Source organism: Camelus bactrianus, chromosome 18, assembly GCF_048773025.1.
Source record: "Camelus bactrianus isolate YW-2024 breed Bactrian camel chromosome 18, ASM4877302v1, whole genome shotgun sequence".
NCBI classification, from domain to species: Eukaryota; Metazoa; Chordata; class Mammalia; order Artiodactyla; family Camelidae; genus Camelus; species Camelus bactrianus.
Genome location: NC_133556.1, coordinates 16,040,634 through 16,062,181, shown reverse-complemented (window position 1 = coordinate 16,062,181; position 21,548 = coordinate 16,040,634). Strand labels below are relative to the sequence as shown.

Genomic DNA, 21,548 nt, shown 5'->3' with positions numbered 1-21,548 from the left:
GGAGGCCGACTGGGGAGCCCACCTCCCCATCCCTAATGATAATAACATGCTGGTCACGTACACCAGGGCTCCCGCCAGACGCTCTCAGGGAGGCATTCCCAAGAGTGAACACTAAAAACTTGGGCACCATGGGGGGAACCAGGGTCACTGCCACCTGACCTCTGCGGGGCAAGAGGAACCAACCACCGGGTTGAGTCAGAGTATTCTTGACAATATGGGAGAGTTGGAATCAACAGGAAATGAATTCATTGAAAAAGGAAGGAATGAGATGTGAGAAAGAAAGCAAATTAGCATCATTCTCTCCCGTGACTGGGGGTTAGAAATTTACACCTGGGTACCATCCTTGGCATCGCAGAGGGGAGATCTTTACAGGGTAGCTGGGACTGAAAACTCAAATGGGAATGAAAAATAACAAAAATAATAACAATGACACAACATCAACTAATATCAGGCACTTACTAGGTTCCAGACCCTCTGCTAAGAAGGCTCATGCATTATTTTACCCAATCTCTGGCTTAATCATCTTACAAACTAGATGTTATTATTGTGTTACAGAAACGGAAAGCAAGACTCAGAGGGATTACGCCACAGCCAAGGCCACCATCATGTAGGTGTTCTGACCTGGGATTTACATCTAAGCAGTGTCCCTCCAAAATCCATGAGTTTGGTCATTATTCTATATTCTTTCTTTCCACAGCTGGGTTAAATGGATATCATTGTTCTCATTTTAAAGATGAGGATGCGGGCCCAGAATTTATAAGTGAGGATCAATGGAAGTAGGTCCCAACTTGGGTCTGGATTATTGCTGAAACTTCTGGGGAAAACATCTCTCTCCACTTGGGTTTCTAAGCTGGCTGGATGTGGGTTAGCCCCCCAAGGGGTGTCAAAACACCTTGCAGTGTCTGAAAAGTTAACCGTCTCCTAGGATAGCAGGGCTAAGAGATGCTTTGGAATCAGCAATGCCTGAAGACAGCTCTACTCCTATAAGCTGATGAACTATCTCTTTGGCTTAATTCAGTTTCAGCTGGCAGTCATCCTGTGCTCTGTGCTGCATCTGGACTCATCCGTCTCCCTGTTCCAACTTGGTCACTGTCCTTGGAGGCTGACTTGTATGGACTTCATCACTGGTGCCCAAGGCCTCTAGCTTCCAGTAGAATCTGGCCAATAGGGCATACTGGCAGGGCACTGGAAGGAGGGGAGAGAGTGAGGTCAGCGGCTTACTCCCTGGCCCCCTGACTGCTGTATCACTGAGGGTGGGTTGAATAACCTCAATCAAAGGTAACAGGTGGCCCCGTCCTCACTGCTCCTCTCTCTCCTTCCTCCGTCCCCTCGCCCCCAACTCAGATTTGGTGACAACTCCTTTCTCTTGCCACTTCAGGCCTAGGTGTGGTAATGGTGCCCTCACCGCGACTGCCCCTGCGGTACTGTCCTACGCCTTGTGGGTTTCCTCATAGCTGCTCCACACCTTTGTAAATAGCTCCTTTATTAAACTCTACTCATGCTACCCAACTGGAACGTTCCATCTGCTTCCAGCTGAGACTCTGATACAATTTTCTATCACTTACAACCAATAATCTCAATTATTACAGGAAATAAAATACTTCCAGTACCTACTTCGTGGCAAGCATGGTGTTAAGTCCTTCATTTACTTTATCTCATTCACTTCTCATCATAAACTCCTTTGCTGGTCACACAGAACTTCATGAAATGACTCAGTTTACCTCTCTGGCCCAGTGTTTTATATGCCAGCCAACACTGAATTCATTTTTGGCCTCTTTGCCAAATAGGTGATTCCTTCTACATGGACACTCCCATCTCTACCCCACATTGTTTTGTTTGTCTGTTTGTTTGTTGTTGTTGTTGTTGTTTTGATGCATTCCTAGTTCTTAAGACAATGCTCAAAAGCCACCTCCTCCTTGAAGCCCTCCTGGCTATGCTATTCCCTTAAGCAGATTCTGTCTTCCCTCTCAGTTGAATCCCCTTGGCCAGCTTCAGCCAGAGAGCTTAGTGAATTGTAAAACAATTGCTAATGCTTAGAAAAGTGCCTGGCAGGTAGCAGCTACTTGGTGGTGCATCTGAGGCCAGGAGACAATCGGAAAGTAGGAAGTGGGGGAGGGAGGGAGGGAGAGATTGAAGTGACTGATAGGAGCCCAGAGTTAGTACTAAATCAAGGCGTAATTTGTGCAAGGAGGAAACAGAAACTTACTTGTGGGGAGTGTAGCCATTTCTGCCACCTGAGTGCTAGCGCTGCACTGAGAGGCTATTCCTCTCGACTCTGACCGGTTTAGCTGTTGAGACCGTTTCCTCTCATGTGGACGCACAGAGCCTGGCCACCTGTAGGGCTTTGAGGCCCCAAAATCACCCATCAGAGATTCCCAGCGACATGGAACCCACCCTGCCCGTTAAGCCAGGCAGGAGAGGCGGCTGGATGAAAGCCCACCTCCCAAGGCCCCCCCTCCATCCATCAGCCTGGCCCCACGCAGAGGCCACCGCCTTGTCTTCACACCAAGTGCCACGCCACTGATTGACTGCAACACTCAATTTCAACCCAGCAGAGGACCTGGCAGGCCTTTGATCAATATTTTCCACCACAGACCACTTCCTTATGATAAATGCACTAGTTGAGAAGAGGAACAGATTAACCTCTCAGCATGGGTGGCAGGCAGCAACTAGGAAAAAGATGGCTCAATTCTGTCAGGAAAAGAGGATGGGGCCTATTTCTCGAGCTCCCCACGACCATATTTCAGCCTCATAGAACCATGAATGAGAAGAAGGCTCCTTCCTAAAGAGTCTCGGAGCTTTCCGCTGCCCACTCAAACCAGCCTGCGCATCCTCCCCGCAACCCCTACCTGTGTTGGGCTCAAAAGAAGCAAAGGTAACAGAGAGTGGGAAAGATTTTATACACACACACACACACACACACACACACACTCAGGGTAGCTGATGGATGGGGATTGGGCGGAGGAGGGATGTAGATCACGTGGGCAAAGGGAAGATGAAAGTCCCTGAGAAGAGTTCTATCTGCTGCATAAATCCCTCTCGCTGACAAACAGCGCGGGAACAAGGTAATTCAGCGCAGTGATGGAACCGATTGGATCAGAGATCTTACAGCCCCACAGACAGCGGGAGGGGCAGCTGGAGAACAACAGACAAGACGCTCAGTGATGAAGGGCTCATGCCAGGAGCCCAGGGAGACAGGAGGGCCCAGAGAGAGAGTGCCCCATACGCAAGCTGAGCGCTCCCCCATGAGACCCAGGTGTGGCACCCGGAAGTCCCAGCGGACGCATCCATCCATCCACTCATTCATGCATTTTAAAATATTTCATTTGTTGATAAATATATGCGAGGCAGTGTTGGTGGGGAGGAACACATAGCAAGATCTAGACTCTGTTTTCGGGTTGCTTAAATAATAATCTTTTTGCTGTGATGAGTGACAACAATGAAGCATCTCCTCTTGGCTGTCTGACGCTGAGGCAAGGCGGCCTCCTCCTTTAGCTGGTGGACCAGGAAGGAACTGGTCACTAGTGAGTATGTCTCTTAGGGTTAAGGTGGAATCTCAATGAAATTAAGATTGTATTGAGTCAGGTGCCTAAACATTGTCCCAAACCACAAACCTCTCTCCCATGAGAACCCCAAGAGAGTTGTAAACTCAAAGGATAAAGAAAAATCGGAGGTCCAAGCACAACTTCCATATAAATTAGACATGAACCCAAAATGCCAGAGTGGACCCTGCGGATAAACCAGCCTGTAGTTTAAGCTTGTCACCTTCCTCTACCCCTCAGCTTAAGCCCAGAGGATGCCACCAGCTGGCCATCCATCTCAGACAATAGCCGTAGCAGGTGAGGGTGCACGGACGCAGGGAACAGAGAGCTGGGCAGACCTTCTTGCGTTAGGACTACATTTACCCTTATGTTCTGTGAGAAGCAGAAAGAAGAAGCAAGCATCGAATATTTGCGCTGATTATTTTTTATCTCACTGTGGCCCACCCACCAAGAAAAGTGGTCCAGACACTGTCCTAGATTAGGAATTTCTCCTTCCAAGAAATGGGCAGGGCTGAAGAGTAAACTCAAATACAAAGATACACTGCACACTGCATAAAAGAAGCAGCCTGTGTGAGTCTTCTATTGCTGCAACAAATCATCAAAAATTGTAGTGGCTTAAAAAAAAACCCACCAGTTGATAAATACCAGCTCTGAAAGTCAGAAGTCTGACACAGACTGGCTGGGGTATAATCATGGTGTCAGCAGGGATGTGCTCCTTCTGGAGGTTCCAGGGGAGAACCTCTTTCCTGGCCTTTGCCAGCTTCCAGAGGCTGCCCGCATTCCTTGGCTTGTGGCCCCTTCCTCCGTCTTTAAAGTCAGCATCCTCAGGACCAGTCATTCACATGCTGCCATTTCTCTGGTTCTGTTGGATGGCAGAGATACTGAATAATGTCCTCCAAACTGAGGAGGGACTTCGAGACCAAAGAATGAAGCAGACAACTCCGTAAGTGCAATTATGGAGTTTATTGTGGGTAACTTACCTACAGGCAGCATTGGGTGGACCATGACCCAGAGGCCTTGGCAGCTACACTCCGTACTGCTGAAAGGCGCACAGGGAAATTTAAAGGAGCCAAAACTAAAATCAGAGTCTGACTACCAAGTGGGAACCATGGGTTTTTCCTCCCCTCCAGGAGTCTCATTTCCAGCAACCATCTGCATCAGCAAGAGGCACCTTCCAGCTTTCATATCACATAAAGGCAAAGGTAGAAGCCGGCAGGGAACTCACATGGCTGGGGGCATTCCCTGTGAGCAGGCTAAAGCTGCAGACGGTGGGGTGGAGGGGGTGAGACTGTGGGCCTGAGACTGAGCTGACAAAACGGTGTCACTGTGGTTCAGACACTTAGAAGGAGCCTTGTAATTACATTGGACCCACCTGGATAATCCAGAATAGTCAGCATCTCAAGGTAATCTTAACTCCATCCTCAGCTTGATCCCCCTTGGCCACGTAACCTAACATATTTACAGGCTGCAGGGGTTTGAGGTGGACATCTTTGGGACACTGTTATTCTGCTTAACATGTTGCCCAACCCACAGAATGGCCATTTTATCACTTCAGCCCCACCACCCTTCCCCGGGGCAGTGATGGGTAAAACAGAGGATCAGGGAAGATGTCTGAGTACCAAGGTGTATGACTTTGAAATACGGAAATCCTCTGAACTGGTGCACGGGAGAGCAGTGACCCAAGAGCGAAACTCAAAGCAAACTTCTTAAAATCCCTAAGCTAATATTTCTTTCCTCATCTACAAAGTGGGGACAGTAACCACCCCAGCGTAGAGTGCGAGTGAGATTTAAATGAGACAAAAATATATATGAATAAATATGAATCCTAGAGCAAGCTTTCCCTCCGGAGTTTTTTTTTTCCACCGTCTTGCCTGTTTTAAACTCTCTGCACCACATCACTACATTTTCCGGCCGTTGTTTTTCATAAGATGCTGGAAGCAAAATAATCACTTCTGTCTTTAGTTCCAGAACATTCATTGCCTTGTGTACTCCATGCAATTTTCCAAATCACAAGCTAATTAAAGACTCCAGCAAAGGGCTAAAAGTAGATTAAACATTGATGTGGGTATCTATCGATTGGCGCCTTTGCTTGACTCTCGGCGCAATGTATCAATAACATTAAATAATCTCTTAATAAAATTTCCTCTTCCTGATACCACTCTCCCTCCTTGCTCACTCTTTCCAAAAATGCGAGTGCATGGGAGATAAACATTCCTTCTAAATGGTTATCAATAAATGCCAAATAGGATGAGAAGGACAGAGTAAAGGAGAGACCTCTGCAGCACGCTGTTTGGTGGCTGTTTGGTTGTATTACCATCAAAAGACGTTCAGACAAACTCACCTAGACAGCGCTAATTCAGGATGCGTGGGTGCTCTGGGTTATATTTTGTTGTTGTTGTTTTATTTTGAACAGGACCTGCCTGTTCAGTTCAGCAGGAATTCAAAAACATTTACTCAATGCCTAATTGCACCAGCTAACATTTATTGAAGCGGTGACACCACGTCAGGCACTTTGCTAAGCCAGGTTGGCACTCACTGTCTCGTACGCTTCCTCCAACAGTCCTGGGAAACAGGTCCAAGCATTATGCTACATTTTAATGAAGATACTGAGGCATGGAGAAATGAAGAAAGATGCTCATGGTGACAAAGACAGTCACTGGTAGCAAGAGGACTTTAATCCAGGTCAGATTCTGGAGTTGCATTTCTAACCCCCTGGCCATGCTGCCTACCTCCTGCCAGACTGTGGGCTGAGAGTCTATGATGTAATCGTAGCAGGCCTTTGCCCCAGAAAAAGCTGAAACCGTAGTGGGTTGACACTGATATTAGCACTTCAAAATATGTATTTTTTAAATGAGTTACAAAGTCCTGAGTTTTAAAAATACAAAAGGAGATACAGACAAGAGTAAGATTCCCTTTCGATCTTGTTTCGGGGTTCCTAGTTGTTTATCTTCCCATTAAATGGTAATTAACCATTAAACTACTCTTTGTCCTTCCTAAAACAATAAATGCTTTCAAAGCATGTGGAACATGTTAACAAGATTGAAAGGGAATGTATAATGTCCATCTTTATCATACTCTTTCCATGCTGAGCTGCGAGCGAAGAAAGGACAAGTTGAAAGCCAGCAGCTGAACGACTTGTTCAGGCCAAAGGAACACAGGGAAAGCAGCAGATCCAAGCCAAAAGGAATAGAAGATGATCTGTTGGTCAGAGTGGACTAACCGCTGTAACAAGCAACCCCGAAAATCTTAGCAGCTACACACAGTAAGTTTCTTTTTCAAATAATACATATGTAGGCAGAAAAGTCTGCTCCACATAGTCATTCAGGGACCCAGGCCTCTTCCAATTTGTAGATCTTTCTTTCTTGACACCCCCAGAATCCTCCTACTTCTGCAGCAGGTGGTTTCCCCAGAGAGTGTGGATGATGGCATGGAAGGATTTAGTGGGCTGGTCAAAGCCGGGCAGGCATCACTTCTGCCCACCTTTTCTGAAACACATTTCCATCTCATGGCCCTAACTCACTGTAAAAAAGTCTAGAGAGTGGAATCTAACTATGTGCCCAGGAGGAAAAAGAAATCGGGTGAACATAGAACTATCTCTGCTACGTCACGGATCCTGCTTGGGGCCAAATCCTGTGAGTCCAAATAGGAGATGAAAAGTCTGAATCAGGTCAGTCATGGAGCAATCCGAGCCCCCCAGTGAACTGGAGTCAAGAGCTAGACCCTGTGCCGGAAATGAGTCTGAGACAAGAACAGCCTGAGGTTCCCCCTTCCCCCCGGGATAACTCTTATGTCCCTGCTGCTTCTTTGAGCCCAGAATGCCACAATGATGGGCCTTTCTTAGGTGGACAAGACCCCCCAGTGCCAGGATTAGGGGCACACAAGAAATCAAACTGTTCATAAAAATTAGGGAAGTTTTTGTGTACTTGAAATAAGGCAATGCCAGAGACTAGATAGAAAATGATAATGATGTAAATTGATATAAATTATATATATATACATCATATATAATATATCCTGATTGAATTATTAAAACATCCAGAAAGTCTAAGGGGATAATATCGCACAGTGCACATGACTTGGACTCGGAAGGCAAACAGGGATGGGTTCCCCTCTTGGTTTTTCTGCTTACCAGCTATGCTACCCTGGGTAAGTTTCTTGACCTCTCTGTGTGCTAATCACCTGTAGAACAGCTTAATAGCCTCATATGAGCCAATTCCATAGGTGGCTCTCTATGTCAATTTTGGGCCCTGTACAGCCTACTCTTCACACAGTAACTGCAGGGATATTTTTAAATGTGAATCGAATCATGTTTATCTTCCAAATTATCACCTTGCTCGATACTTTCATGTATATACATTGCTGGTACAAGCACTTTGGAGAACAGTTTGGCAATCTCTTATAAATTAAAGCGACATGTGACATATGGCCCAGCAATTCCACTCCTGAGTGCTTACCCCAAATAAATGAAAACACATGGCCATCAAAAGACCTATCCATGAATGTTCATAGCAGAATTATTCATAATAGCCCAAAGCTAGAAAGAGCCAAAATATCTACCAACAGATGAATAGAAAAACAAAGTATGGTACCTCCATATAATGAAATACTCCTTAGTAATAAAACAGAACAAAGCACTGATACACACAACAGAGATGAATCTTAAAAACATGATGCTGAGTGAAAGAAGTCAGATCCGAAAGACCGCGTATTCTATGATTCCATTTATCTGAAGGTCTACAACATGCAAATGGATCTAGGGTGTTTCAGCTACACTGGCCTCACCGTTGTTACCGAACACCTCAAGCAAGTGCTGACCTCAGGGCCTTTGCACTTGCTGTTCCTTCTGCCTGAAATCCTAGAAGGCAAATCAGTGGTTGCCTGGCGTGGAGGAAGGACTGACTGTAACACGGGATGAGCGAAGTTTCTGGGGTGATGAAAATATTCTTGACCTGAGAGGGTGTCACACAAGTGTACATATTTGTGAAGACTCATTGGATGGTATAATTAAAATGGGAGCTTTTGACTGTATGCAAATCATACCTCGAAGAAGTTGACAAAATATTTTTTAAACCCCCCTCATATGTTTTTCTCTCTCATTCAGAATAAGTTTCCAAATCTGTTCCTCCAGCTCCAAGGCTCAGAACCCCATTCCTTTCATGCCTTCTGGACCTTGTCTCCTGTGCCTGGTCAGACTGGCCTCCCGGCCAGTCCCCTCTCTCCCACCTCAGCACTGTTGCTTCTCCAATTCTCTCCACTCGGACAGCTCCTTCATGCGATGTCTTCCTGTCTCCTGTCCTGCTTCATCCAGGCCTCTCCTGAGATGTCACGTCCCCAGAGAGTCCTTCCTGCTCCTCCCTTCCCATTACTCACAATACATTTACTCTATTTTAATCTTCCTTCAGGAAGCTTATCACCACCTGAACTGATTTATTAATTTAATTAATTTGGTGCTTGTTTTCTGGAACTTGAATGGAAGGAGTGTGGGGGCGGGAACTTTCCTTATTCAGTTGTAACCTCAACACGTATTATAGTGGCCGGTACGTAATAGATTCTAAACAGACATGTGGTTAATTTATAAGAATATATCACATCATTGCGGGGGTCTCTCTGTGCCTATCTTTTCCTCACTGTCTGGGAAATTCTCAACTGAGAGGTTCTGAGAGGTCTTCTGGGCGTCAGGGAGGGAGCACTCATGTTTCGGATGTGGTGAATATGGCCCGGTTCTTCCCCAGGAACGCTGGATTCCCCCTCCACCAAGAGGACGCACTTTTCTCTTTTCCCCAAATGTGTTAACCCTTTTATTTTTTAATTACTTACACCAGAAGCAGTCATTGAATAATTTATTCCTTTGCTTGCTAACCAGCCATTGTAATTTTTATCAGCACGATGCATGAACAAGAAAACAGATCAGAAGAATTAAGGACAAAACAGCAAAAAGCTTGCACCCCACTCCTCTGTATTCTAAGTTCCATCACCCACAGACACCCTCTTAAATTGTCAAGGCTTTCATTTTTTTCTGATGATTACCTTCCTAACATGGTATGATGCAGACATGTACATTTATTATTATTATTTAGAAAATATTTATTGATAGTCTCCTTGATAGTTAAAAGTTAGCTCGCTTACACTACACCCTTCCCTTCTTCACCCCTGCTCCCTGTGTTTCATTGTTATATTATTCCTGCTGTTCCTCGATTGGCTACTTTTTCTGAGCTATTTGCTGTGAAACCATCCCAAGTGACAGAAAAGGTATAAAAATTTAAAAAAGAATTCTCTGTATAGCCTTCACCCAGATGTCACAAGAAACATTCTCACTGTCTCTAAAGAGGTAGATATAACACATCTGGATAAGGATTTATATTACTATTATTTGGTATTAGTTTCTGAACTGTTTGAAAGTTACAAAAATGACACCCATTCCTTCTGCTTTAGACTGAATGTTTGTGTCCCACCCACCTCTCCTCCCTGCAAATTCACATGTTGAAATCTTAACTTCCAAAGTGATGGTATTAGGAGGCGGGGCCATGGGGGTGATTAGGTCATGAGGGTGGAGGTTGCGTGAATGGGGTGAGTGCCCTGGAAAAGAGGCCTGGGAGAGCTCCTCTGCCCCTCCTGGCATGTGAGAATCGAGTCTGCAGTGCAGCAGAGACCCCGCACGGGAACACCACCTCGCTGGCACGCTGACCTCGGACTCCAGCCTCAGGGAGTGTGAGCAATATGTTTCTACTGTTTGTAAGCCACCCCGTCTCTGGCATCTTGTCATAACAGCCTGAACAGACTAAGACATTTTAAAAATACTTCACTGGGTATTTCTTGAAAATCAGGACATTTTCGTACATAACCTCAATACAATTATCAAAATCAAGAAATTACACTGATAGAATATTATTATCTAATCTACAGATCGTATTCCAGTTTCACCCATTGCCCCACTGCCTTCACAACCAAGGATAATGAGCTGCCTTTTAAACTTTAAATAATAAGTACAGATAGCCATCTCTCATTTCAGTTTTATCTTTTACATCCTTTAGTAAATGTAGTGGTTTTCTTCTTGTAGGATCTGTGCAATGCTGGTAAATTCTCTTCCTAGATATTTTAATTTGTTTTTGCTGCTGTTATGGTGAATAGCACCTATTAATCTTTTATATTGTACCTTATTGAACTCAGAATAGTTCAAAACATGTTTCACCCAATTTTCTAAGTAGACAGCCATATTACCTGCAAATAACAATAATTGCATCTCTTCCCGTTTGAAATTTCAGCTCATTTCTTTATCTTGTCCTTCTGCGCTGGCCACAAAACTCAGCACATGAATTATTCCAATGAATTTTTTTAAACTTTTTATTTGGAATAATCATAAATTCATAGGAATTTGAAAAGAAATGTACTGGGAAGCACCATGCACCCTTCAATCTGTCCCCCTCAGGTTGCCATCTTTCCTAACTGTAGGATAATAACAAAGTGAGGAAACGGGCACTGGTGCAACCCACAGAGTTATTCAGATTTCAGCATTTATACATCCACTTCTGTGTGTGTCGTTCTATGCAATTCTATCATATGCATAGTTTCTGACAACTAACACTCTAATCCATTGGCCTTTTTAAATGAGTAAAATGAAACATGAATGAAGCCTGAAATTCTTCCAAAGATATATCAAAACATTTTATGGAGGTGTCGAACCTGCCCCAGAAACATACAAAGTCTTGAGTCAAATACATGCAGTTTCTTTGATAGGTGAATTCTGCCCAAATTAGTGATCTGTAAACTCATCCAGCTACATTCTAAGACAAGGGGAAAAAGTTAACAATCTTCCCAATCATACTAGTTAACATTTAGAGTCGGGTCGAATTTATTGAGTAAGGTTTAAGGGAAGGAAAACAGGATGGAAGGGGTACTTGGTTCAGCCTCTCCTGAATGATGGGAGATGAGTCTTTCCTTCCTGTGTATCAGTCTGGTCTTTCTCCTTTTTATTTTTCCATCTTAATCCTGCACTGCTGTGAGAGAACATGTAAAGGAGACAGCTTCACTCATGAAATATTCTAGACAAAAATGTTTAACCGGAATCGAATTGAGCCTTTCACTCTAACTTCTAGTTTCTAGGAAATACAAGGCATACAAGGACAAGTTAAAGGAAATACACAGACAAAGCCAAAATTCAGAGCATTCTACACGATAACAGAGGAGATGCTATTCCAGATTAAAAGGGAATTTTTTTTTAAAATGAGACCTGTCACAGCTAAGAGGAGCCTAAAGACATATAATGACTAAATGTAATGTGGTGTCCTGGAGAAGACTGCGGGACAGAGAAAAGACATTAGGTAAGAACTAAGAAAATCTGAATAAACTATAGACTTCAGTTAGTAATAAACGTGTCAGCATTGGTTCATTAATTGTGACAAAAATACCACACTAATGCAAGATGTTAATGAGAGGGTGAAACTAGACGTGAGGTGTATGCGAGCTCTCTGTGTCATCTTCCCGATTTCTCTGTACATCTAAAACTATCCTAAAATTCAAAACAGTATTTAAGAAAACAAATGAGGATGACTGGGAAATTTTTAATAGAAACTGGATATTGAATGATACTGGAGAATAATTAGTAACTTTATTAGGTAGGGTAATTGTGTTGAGTTATGAAGATAATGTCCTTACTTTTTGGCAGTGCAGGCTGCAAGTACTTAAAGGTAAAGTAGGTTGGTGTCAGAACTTCCTTTAAACTGATTCAGTGTAAGCTTTACGGAATGATGGTCAATGGCTGTGAAATCTTTTAGGTAAAAGCTGCTGGGGACTTTACAATAGGTCAATTACATAACTTAACACCAGAACCTACTTAGCATCATGCAAAGAGACAACCAGCCATTATGTCCCTCCGTGATGGAACCAGCCCGGTGCTACTTAGGAAATGCTCTTGCCAGAATCAAACTTGGTTCTTACCAAGCCTCTGTAGCAAACGCTCAGTTTGCAGGAGACAAAAGGGAAGGACCAACACGCTCAATGGCACCACAGAGCTACCCTAGCAAAATCCAGCCTGTGGGAAATTGTGTAAGATGAATGGCTCGGAGCTTTTCAACAACTGGGGAAAACAAAAAGCCAAACCTGAAAAACAGAGGAGAGGAAACCCAGTGACAAACAGTTATCAGCCAAGTACGCTGTGGGGAGCTTGTCTGAATCCCAGTTCAAAGACAGCAGCTGTAAAAAGAGAGATGGTGGCTGGGAAGGCAGGAATGAAGGGAATCAAGTAATTCGAACATTAGGTATCTGTAATATTCAGACAGCGCTATTATTTTAGTTGTGATCGTGACATTGTGATTATATTTTTAAAAAGAGCCTTGATCTTTCAGAAATACGGACTGAACTATTTACAGATGAAATTACATCATGTCTGGTTGCTTCAAAACAATCCAGAACTGGGGTGGAAGAGGCATGGAGCCTTGAAGGAAATGGGTGAAATGAGACTGTCCACGAACTGAGCATGCTGAGGTTGGTGGGATCCAGTCCTGCTGCTTCTATATGGAGTCAATAGTTTACAGAATAAAACCCTTAAATAATGGCTTCACACATAGAAAGACTGAAGTGTGAAAAAAATAGGGCCAAATGTTAAAACAGCTGTTGAATCCAGTGGTAGGTATACAGTAATATTTTACTATAGAAATATATTACCATATTCCTACAACTTCAGTTAAATTAAATTGTACCATCACTTTCAATTCTCTGCATATTTTATCATTTTTATAATAAAAGATTAAAAACAAAAGACTGAGTAAGTGAATAAATAGAATAATAACACAAAGTTCAGAAAGGCAGCAATTCTGCAGGGAGGAGGAAGAAATGAGCACACAGAGCTACTGAGGGGTGGAAATTTTCTGTTTCTTAACAAGGTGAGGCACTCATAGGTGTTCATTTTATTAATGTCCCATAAATTGTACATACATGCTCTATTCACTATACACTCTTGTGTATGACACCAATTAAAAGGGCAAAACTTCCTTTTTTGAAATTCCTTTTTTCTTTCTCTGATGATTAGACAGTGCTAGAGGGTTTGGAAGTGCCCCTGCAAGTCTTTGCCTGGCACTAGGCTCTCGGGGTCTCCAGGTATGTGTCCCACCTGAAATCAGGGCTGGATTAGGGACTGGGTGCGGGAATCCCTAACTTCCCTGTGAAGTCTGACTTCGCACCTTTACTCCCTTCCAGGAAGAAGTGAGAGAGAGTTATTGGTGACAGTTACACGGAACTAACCAAGGAAAGGAATAAACATCGCAGACCTCCCACGCTCAGATTTGTGACCCATCCTCCCTTCCCCCCTCCCCTGCTTTCAGTGTCACCCGTTTTCTCACTAATAACCTCTTTCTGTTCCAGGATCCAATCCAGGGTGCCATGTTGCATTTAGTGTTCCTGTCTCCCCAGTCTCCTCTGATCTGTCATAGTTTCTCAGCCTTCCCTCACTTTTCATGTCCTTACAGCCTGGAGGACACTGGCCAGGTACCCTGAAGAACATCCTCCAATCTAGGTTAGCCTGATGTATTTCTCATGGTCAGATTGAGTCTGGGATTTGAGAGGAGAAGACCGCAGAGGTGAGAGGCCCTACGCATCACATCGTATCAGGAGGTACGTGGTCATCACATGACACTACTGGTGATGTTAACCTTCATCACTAGTTAAGGTAGGGCTTTCCAGGTTTCTCCACTGTCCAGTTACTGTTTTTCCCCCTCCCATACTTTATTCCTTGGAAGCAAGCCATTAAGTCAAGCCTACTCTCTGTAGGGGTTCGAGAGAGATGGGGAAGATTAAGTTCCACCGCTCAAAGCGGGGAGTGCCTATGTATATTAAACAGAACTCTTCTATGAGCAACAAACTTTCATCTTGTATGGCATTGCACCCCCATTTTACAGGGGCAGAAACAGAGGCCCAAGAAAGTTGAGCACCTTGCCTAAGGTAGCTAAATATAGATAATAGAGCCTAAGTTCAAACCTCCATCTCTCTGACCTCAACGCCCATTTTTCTCTCCACTGCACGGGGTGCCAAGACTTACCAGTGCTGCCCTCTACCCTTTCCTGCTTCAGTTTCCTCCTTGGTAAACCAGTCATCTTCGATGAGATCATCACTGCCGTCTCCTTCAGGTTGAAAATAGTTGGTTTCTGTCACCTATGAAGTGAATTAAATCACTGACTCATAGAGCAACCGGATGATTCTTTCTCAGAATTGCCATGTCCTTGACATCAAACCTGAATAAGGACTGAGTCACCTTGTTTCCAGGTACTAGTGAGATCCTGCGGGGGCAGCAGTCATCACTGCTTCCCTGTAACTCAGTGGGGTGCAAAATGTACTTACCAAGCCCTTGGCCCCCTAGAGAGGAAAATGCACACGGAAGCATAGAAAATACGGTTTTTGTTACTACTTGGAACTTCATGGCAATGTTTTGATAGACACCTGTTCCACCTGAAGTACATTCACGACTTATTAATCCTCACAATCCTCTGAATTTTAGATATTTCACTGATTGAGATCCTCTTTATTGCAAGGGTCAAAAATCCAACCTAAGCTGACTCTAGCAAAAATTAGAAGCTATCATTCCTTCTAACTGAAAAGTCTAATAATGGTTGTTTCAGGTGTGGCTGGATCCAGGAGCTACAAAGACATAGGGTTCTTCCTTCCCAGTTTTAAGTGTGTTTCTTTTGTGTTGAGTTTGGTCTCAGGCAGGTTTTCCCTAAGTTGGAGTGGTACCTTGTCAGCAGAGCAACACCAGTAGAAAAATAAATATCTTTGTTCTAATTGTTCCAGTGACAGTCTCGATCCCAACTCTGATTGGCTGTAATGTGGCCACAAACTATCAGTTTTCTACTGGCACAAAAATATTAAGCTAACAAACCACCACCAAGCCCCCGTGGTACATAAAAATACATTTATCCCTCATGCATCTGGGATCAACTGTGGGTCAGCTGGTGGCTCTACTGATCTTCGGTGGTCTTCCTCACCTATCTGGAGGTTGGCTGGCTACCAGGTGAGGCAACTGGGGTCAGTCAGCTCTGTTCCACATGTCTCTCCTCCTGCAGCAGCCAGCCCGGGTGGGTTCTCATGGTGATGGCAGAGGCACAAGAGTAGCAAGTGGAAGCACACCAGACTTTACCAGCACAGTGACTCGCCGTTACTCTGCCATGTCCAATTGGCCAAAACACATCACGAGCCAGCCCCAATGTCACAATCCCCCCTTTTGGTAAGAGACATGCAATGGCACACATGCAGGGTGCAGTGCAAAACTGGTTCCATTGATACCATCCTTACCGCGCACTGGACTGAGATGAGTCAGACATGAGCCATGTGCTCATCTCTGAGCTGAGATGGAAGAATTGGCTTCTTCCAAGAGGATAAGTTGGATGGGGCTATTTCTCCAGAGGAACACGGAGGGGCAAACCAACAAGAGTGCACTACAAGACACCCAAACCCACTTCACAGAAGGGGAAAGAGACTCAGTCATGACCTGTGATTTTGGAGGCTTACAGCTAGAAGGTGGTCAAGTTGTGTTTGGAGTCCAAACCTGCCTTTCACCAAAGTCCATTCATCTTATGTTCCAACTTACTTCTCCCTAAAAACCTTTCACTCCTATACATACTTTGACACTTTTTCACTCCACTCAAGTATCCAAGAAAAGTGAGCTTTCTTTTTTGCCTTCTACATATTATTTTGTCATTTTTCCCTAATTTTTTAGTTAAGGTTGATGGACACGTTATAATGTTTTGCCACTTTTGGAAATGACACTCTTTAGCTTCATTTATTTCATCGTGTTATTGCTTTATAAAATTCTCTTGATTTTAAGTGGGAACTAGGGAGCCTTGACCCTAGGGAGTTTTGAAGGTGACGATCCCCAGCTGGCAAACAAGGGTGACAGCATCTCCTTCCTCTTGATACATTTTGTGCCTGGGCTATTTGGAGACACATGGCAACGATGCATCTTGTCACTCAGTACCCAGGCTTCCTTGCCATTTTCCTGCAAATCAGTCCTCTGGGACAGGCAGTGGTTTCCTGAAGTTGGCAAAAGCCTTCTAAGGAGACAACTTGAATTTCATTCCTATTCCTGAGCTTGTTGAGATGGGATCTGATGTTGAAGAGTCTGACAGCATCTAATCTCTGCAATAAATTCTAAGAGCTGAAATCTTCCTTCTGGCAGGGAGCTGGGCTTCCTGAATGGCCTATGATGTGGCTGCAGAGAATGAGGGAGGGAGGGTACAGACGTGAAGACGTGAGGAATCCTCTCCCAGGCCCAGGGAATCAGAGCCAGAACCTAAATAGCATCAGAAGTTTCCAAAACAAGCAGTTATGCCCTGGAAAACCTTCAATCCCAAAACAATCCCATGAGGGGCCCAAGGAGGCCAAGAACAGCCCTGTCCATACAAACTGGGCAGCAATGAGCACAGGTTCCCATTTCGTATGGAACGTTGACCCTGCGCTCTTCTAGTAATTGCAGAACTGATTTGTTTTCATGTAATCAACAAATGTTTATTGAGCACCTACTAAGTGCCAAGCACTGGAACACCATGACAGGCAAGACAGAGGAGACCCCTGCCTTCATGGAGCTGGGAACCTTGTCATTCTTACAAGGAAGAAGCCGTGGAGTGTGGCTGGAAGGTTGGGGCCAGGATAGGAAAGGCAAATCTTGGAACGTCGCTGGGGAGGTCTGCAGTCAGATAAAGGGGTCACAAGCAGCAGTCAAGCCAAGTTAGGCACTAACTGCCTGGAAGGATGGAGGGAGCCTGGAAATCACTGGATGTGGGTCAGGGCAAATGACTGACAGTTATATACTCAGAAAATCCCTGCTGAGCATCTTTTTTGTACCAGGAACTACTAGGCGTTGAGAACACATAAGGGACCAAGATGCCCATGGTCATTGCCCCTCTAGAGATTACAGTTTAGTGAGGGCAGCAGGTGAGGAAATAAGGCAGAGTCCCCTGGGGTGACCGAGAAAGCCCACTGGGCTCTGGGAGTAGAGGAGGGGGCAGGTCCTAATGGGGTAGAAGAGATGGAAGAAGTTAGTGGTGATGACAGCGGAGGCCAGTAAGGGTGCAGGGAGTGAGAGTGGGAAGGGTGCTCCCGGCTGAGGGCCCACCCTCAGCAAAGCCCCACAGCAGAACAAGCCCAGCACATTTAAGGTCCAGCTCAAAGTCCAGCTGGATGTGGGACATATGGTGAAAGATGAGGCTGGAGAATCGAGCAGCAGCTCAGACAGGAAGGATCTTTGAATCTTTGCAAAACAGTTTGGACTTCATCTTCAGGTCAATAAGAAATCTCAGGGAAGGGGAGGGTGCAGATTTTAAACCGGTCTGTGACATGGGCAGACTTACAGCATAGGGCGATCCCCATGTCCTTAGCGTGCCCAGTGGATAAGGGAGGGCAAGACGGGAGACAGACAGTTAAGGAGAGGCTATTTTAGCAAGACAGGGGGCTTCCATGCTGGGAGCACGTGAGCTGACGCTGCGTGATGATTTTGGGCACCGTGTCAGCAGGAAATCCCCAAGCCATGCAGCAGTGGGTTTGAGCTGGTGCAATGCAGGGTTCCAGGGAAGGGGCCTCATGGGGTTTCCCTGGAGGGACAGAAAGGGTGGGAATTAGGGCCCTAAATAGAGAGAGTAGTATTATTTGGAGCTAAGCAGGGCACCCCTTCAACCTGCAGGGCTTTACTTTGATCTACTGTACGTACATTTTGACTGAAAAAAGTAGATTCAGCTCCTAATAAAAAATGCTTTTCGACAGATGAATAAAAGGTTGGACTGGGAGACTCGTCAGGGCTCTCCCATCTTGATTCTCAGGTTCTGTGAATCAGAAGCACAGAGAGGAGGGTCTGGCTGGGCTCCTGGATGCCAGGGGTGTGGGCTTGTGAGCTAGAGCCCAGCAGAGAGGACTAGAAGACGTGGTCATTGAAACACAGGCCCTGGGAGATGCTGTCAGAGCCCTAGCCCTGCTCTCAGCCTCCAAATGATGATTTTTAAAAATGCACAGGGAAGGAGAGGATGCTCCAAGCAGTTGCTTTACAGGCAAAACCGCCCAAATCAACAACACTGGCTCACAGCACAGCATCTGGCATTGGGGTGGAAATGCCTGTATTAGAAAAACGGGCAATTAGAGGTTCCAAGAAGCAGTTACATAAGCTGGAGGATTTCCTCGGAGCTGTTCTGAGTCAGGATGAGAGTGAGAGTGAGAGGAGAGGCATGGGAGGAAGAAATTCGCAAGCCACTTCCGGCTGCCGGGTTAAGCTGGCGTTCACGGGGTGTCCACTGGCAAGAGCAGGGAGGTTCACACGTGCTTCTCTCTCACTGAACCCACCCAGGAATGCTGGGAGGTGGGAGGGTCACCTTAGGGACGTGCCATCACTAGACCCTGGATACGGAAAGCAGACACCTAGCCCCACCCCTCCCCTCCGTAAACACAAGGCAGGGTCAGGTAGCGTTTAAAGCCCATCTTCATCATTTAACCCCTCAGTTTCTTCAGGTACAAATGGATTTCTAATAATAGGGCCTTTCTGATAAGGCTGATGGAAGGTGAAACGAGTCAGCACGATGCACAGCGCTTAGAATCGTGCCAACTGTTGTCAGTTACCATTGCACTACGTCTTTGGTACAGGGGTGCTCACTGTGATTGGCAGTGGGGGTATCTCAGGATTGACAAGGAGAGAAGGCACATCCTTATCCGTCCAAACAGAAAAGGAGACTGGGCCAGAAAAGTCTAGCATGAGCCAGGGTTTCCGACAGCTTCACGTGGCCGTGACCATGTGGCTGAGCTAGGCCGATTCCCCAAAACACGACACGCCTGCAGTTGTTACTTTACCCACCTAACCAACGGGCGTGTGTTTATCTTCCTCTCTCTGCAGAGAGAAGATTCCCACTGGAGGAAAAAAAAAAATACAAACAAACCAACAACAACAGCAACTCATGTGCCAGGCATATTGACAGACCCTTTTACAGAAAACAAACCCCCCTAACTCCTCATCAAGGGCTCTTCAGCCTGTTTCTAAACACTCAGAGGAAGGCCAGGCTGACATTTTGCATGACTGACCGAGACAGCTCTGCTTGCCTCTGGGGTGTGTGTGTATGTGTGTGTGCACGCACGCCTGCATCTGACCGTGTGCATGCTCACCTGGTGTGTGTAGCTCAGCCTAAGCAAAGGTTCAGACTGGTATATGTGCAAATAATGAACTGGTGGGAACAGAAGCTCACCTCCTGGGGCCCACGTGCAGAGACCGGTTTGCACAGGGCCAGAGAAGATGCAAAGACAGGATGAAGAGGACAGCCTGGTGTCCACTCCTCTGACCCCGGTGATTGGTTCAGGCTTAGAAACATTGACCATAACCCACGTGAACCTCAGTTTTCCCATCTCTACACTGGGGGTCGTAGGACCCGCCCCTTAGAAAGGGGCAGAGATTAATTAGATGGGATCCTGTATGTGACACACGTGGTGCTGGGAGGTCACATTAGCGTCACCTCCCTCCTGCCTGCCTGCCGACTCGAGTCCCAGCCTCCCCAGCCAGGCGAGCCTCACTTGGATCTAAATTATAAACTCAGAGCCATCCTTTAGCTCTGAGGCTGGCAGGGGCCTGCCATCCAGCCTGTCAGCCTTAAGCTGCCACACTCCCGAACATACAAACTGAAAAATTAATGTCCCTGGAAGGCACTGTCTCTCTTCCCATGGAAACCACTGACCTTCTTGCCTGTCTGCACAGCAGCGGGACTGCAGTCCGGCTCTTCTCCATCCTGGTGCAGCCACAGGGCTGCCGGGCAGACGGGAGAGGGAAGAGAGGCCAAAGTCCTCTTTCAGGGCAGTGGCAGGACTTGGCGTCTCGCCGGGGATCTCATTAACTCAGTGTGGGGTCCTGAGGGAGAGTCTGGGGTGATGGAGAAGGCCCAGGGGGTCTCTGCATTTTAGTCTTAGACCCCGTGACCCATCCTGATGGGCCCTTGGAAGGCTGGCCCCCGATGGGGGCCCAGGCACGAGTCGTGGGCTAGGCAGAAGGGGGCTGGAGAGGTGTTCAGGGTGAGGAAGAGGAGAGCGCTGTTAGACCAGGACCATCATCTCACAGATCCTTGGGAGCCGCAGTCTCGCCTGGCCTTCCATGAAACGAGCAGGTGGTTTCACTGCGCTTCTGTGAGTACCACGGCAGACCGCGGTTTCACTGCGCTTCCGTGAGACCATGGCAGGTACTCACAGCATCTTCTGATGACTGATCCCTCGGCCTGGACCATTCCCAGGGACCTAGACTCACCATCCGCTCCCCCCCTCCTTGTGGGCTAACACCAGCGTTGTAACTGGTGGTCCACAATGTGGCCGGCAGACCGGTAGTATCAGCATCACCCGGGGGCTTGTGAGAAATGCAGACCCTCAGGCCCTGCCCCAGACCTACAGAACCCGCAGTTCAACAGGTGACTCCCATGCACACTGGAGTTTAAGCTGGGTGGATGGCTAACTTTATGTGTCAACTTGACTGCTCCACGGGGTGCCCAGATGGTTAGTGGAACACGATTTCTCTGTATGTCTGTGACGATGTTTCTGGATGAGATTAGCATTTGAACTGGTGGCTGGAGTAAGGCAGGTGGCCCTCCCCTGTGCGGGTGGCATCATCCAATCCTTGGAGGGTCTGAAGAGAACAGAAAATGCGGAGGAAGGTTGAATTTACTTTCTGCCCAACTGCTGATCTGGGACATCAATCTTCTGCCCTTGGCACTCCTGGTTGTGAGGCCGTTAGTCTTGGACTGGAATCTCCACCATCAGCTCCCTGCCTCTCAAATCTTTGAACTGCATCTCCCGGGTCTCCATCTTACAGATGGTAGAATGCGGAAGTTCTCAGCCTCCATAATCAGGTGAGCCAATACCTTATAATAAATCTTTGTTGAGAGAAAGGTGTCTAGCTTTTGTTTTTCCATAGGTAGCTTTCTTTTCATTTTTTAAATTGAAGTATAGTCAGTTTACCATATTGTGTCAATTTCTGGTGTACAGCATAATGTTTCAGTCATACATATGTATACA

General features: G+C 45.9%; 1 long non-coding RNA gene across 4 annotated transcripts in view; it reads right to left on the bottom strand.

The window, feature by feature from the left end:
• LOC123618549 (uncharacterized) overlaps positions 1-21,548 on the bottom strand; it is a 367,703-nt gene that overhangs the window by 13,130 nt on the left and 333,025 nt on the right. For 3 of the 4 annotated variants that reach the window (XR_012500311.1, XR_012500310.1, XR_012500313.1), the window contains one exon: positions 14,572-14,684. This is a non-coding gene — a long non-coding RNA (uncharacterized LOC123618549). Of the gene's footprint in view, positions 1-14,571; positions 14,685-20,227; positions 21,247-21,548 lie in introns of those variants that run through there. The other variant, XR_012500312.1, reaches the window with a different exon arrangement.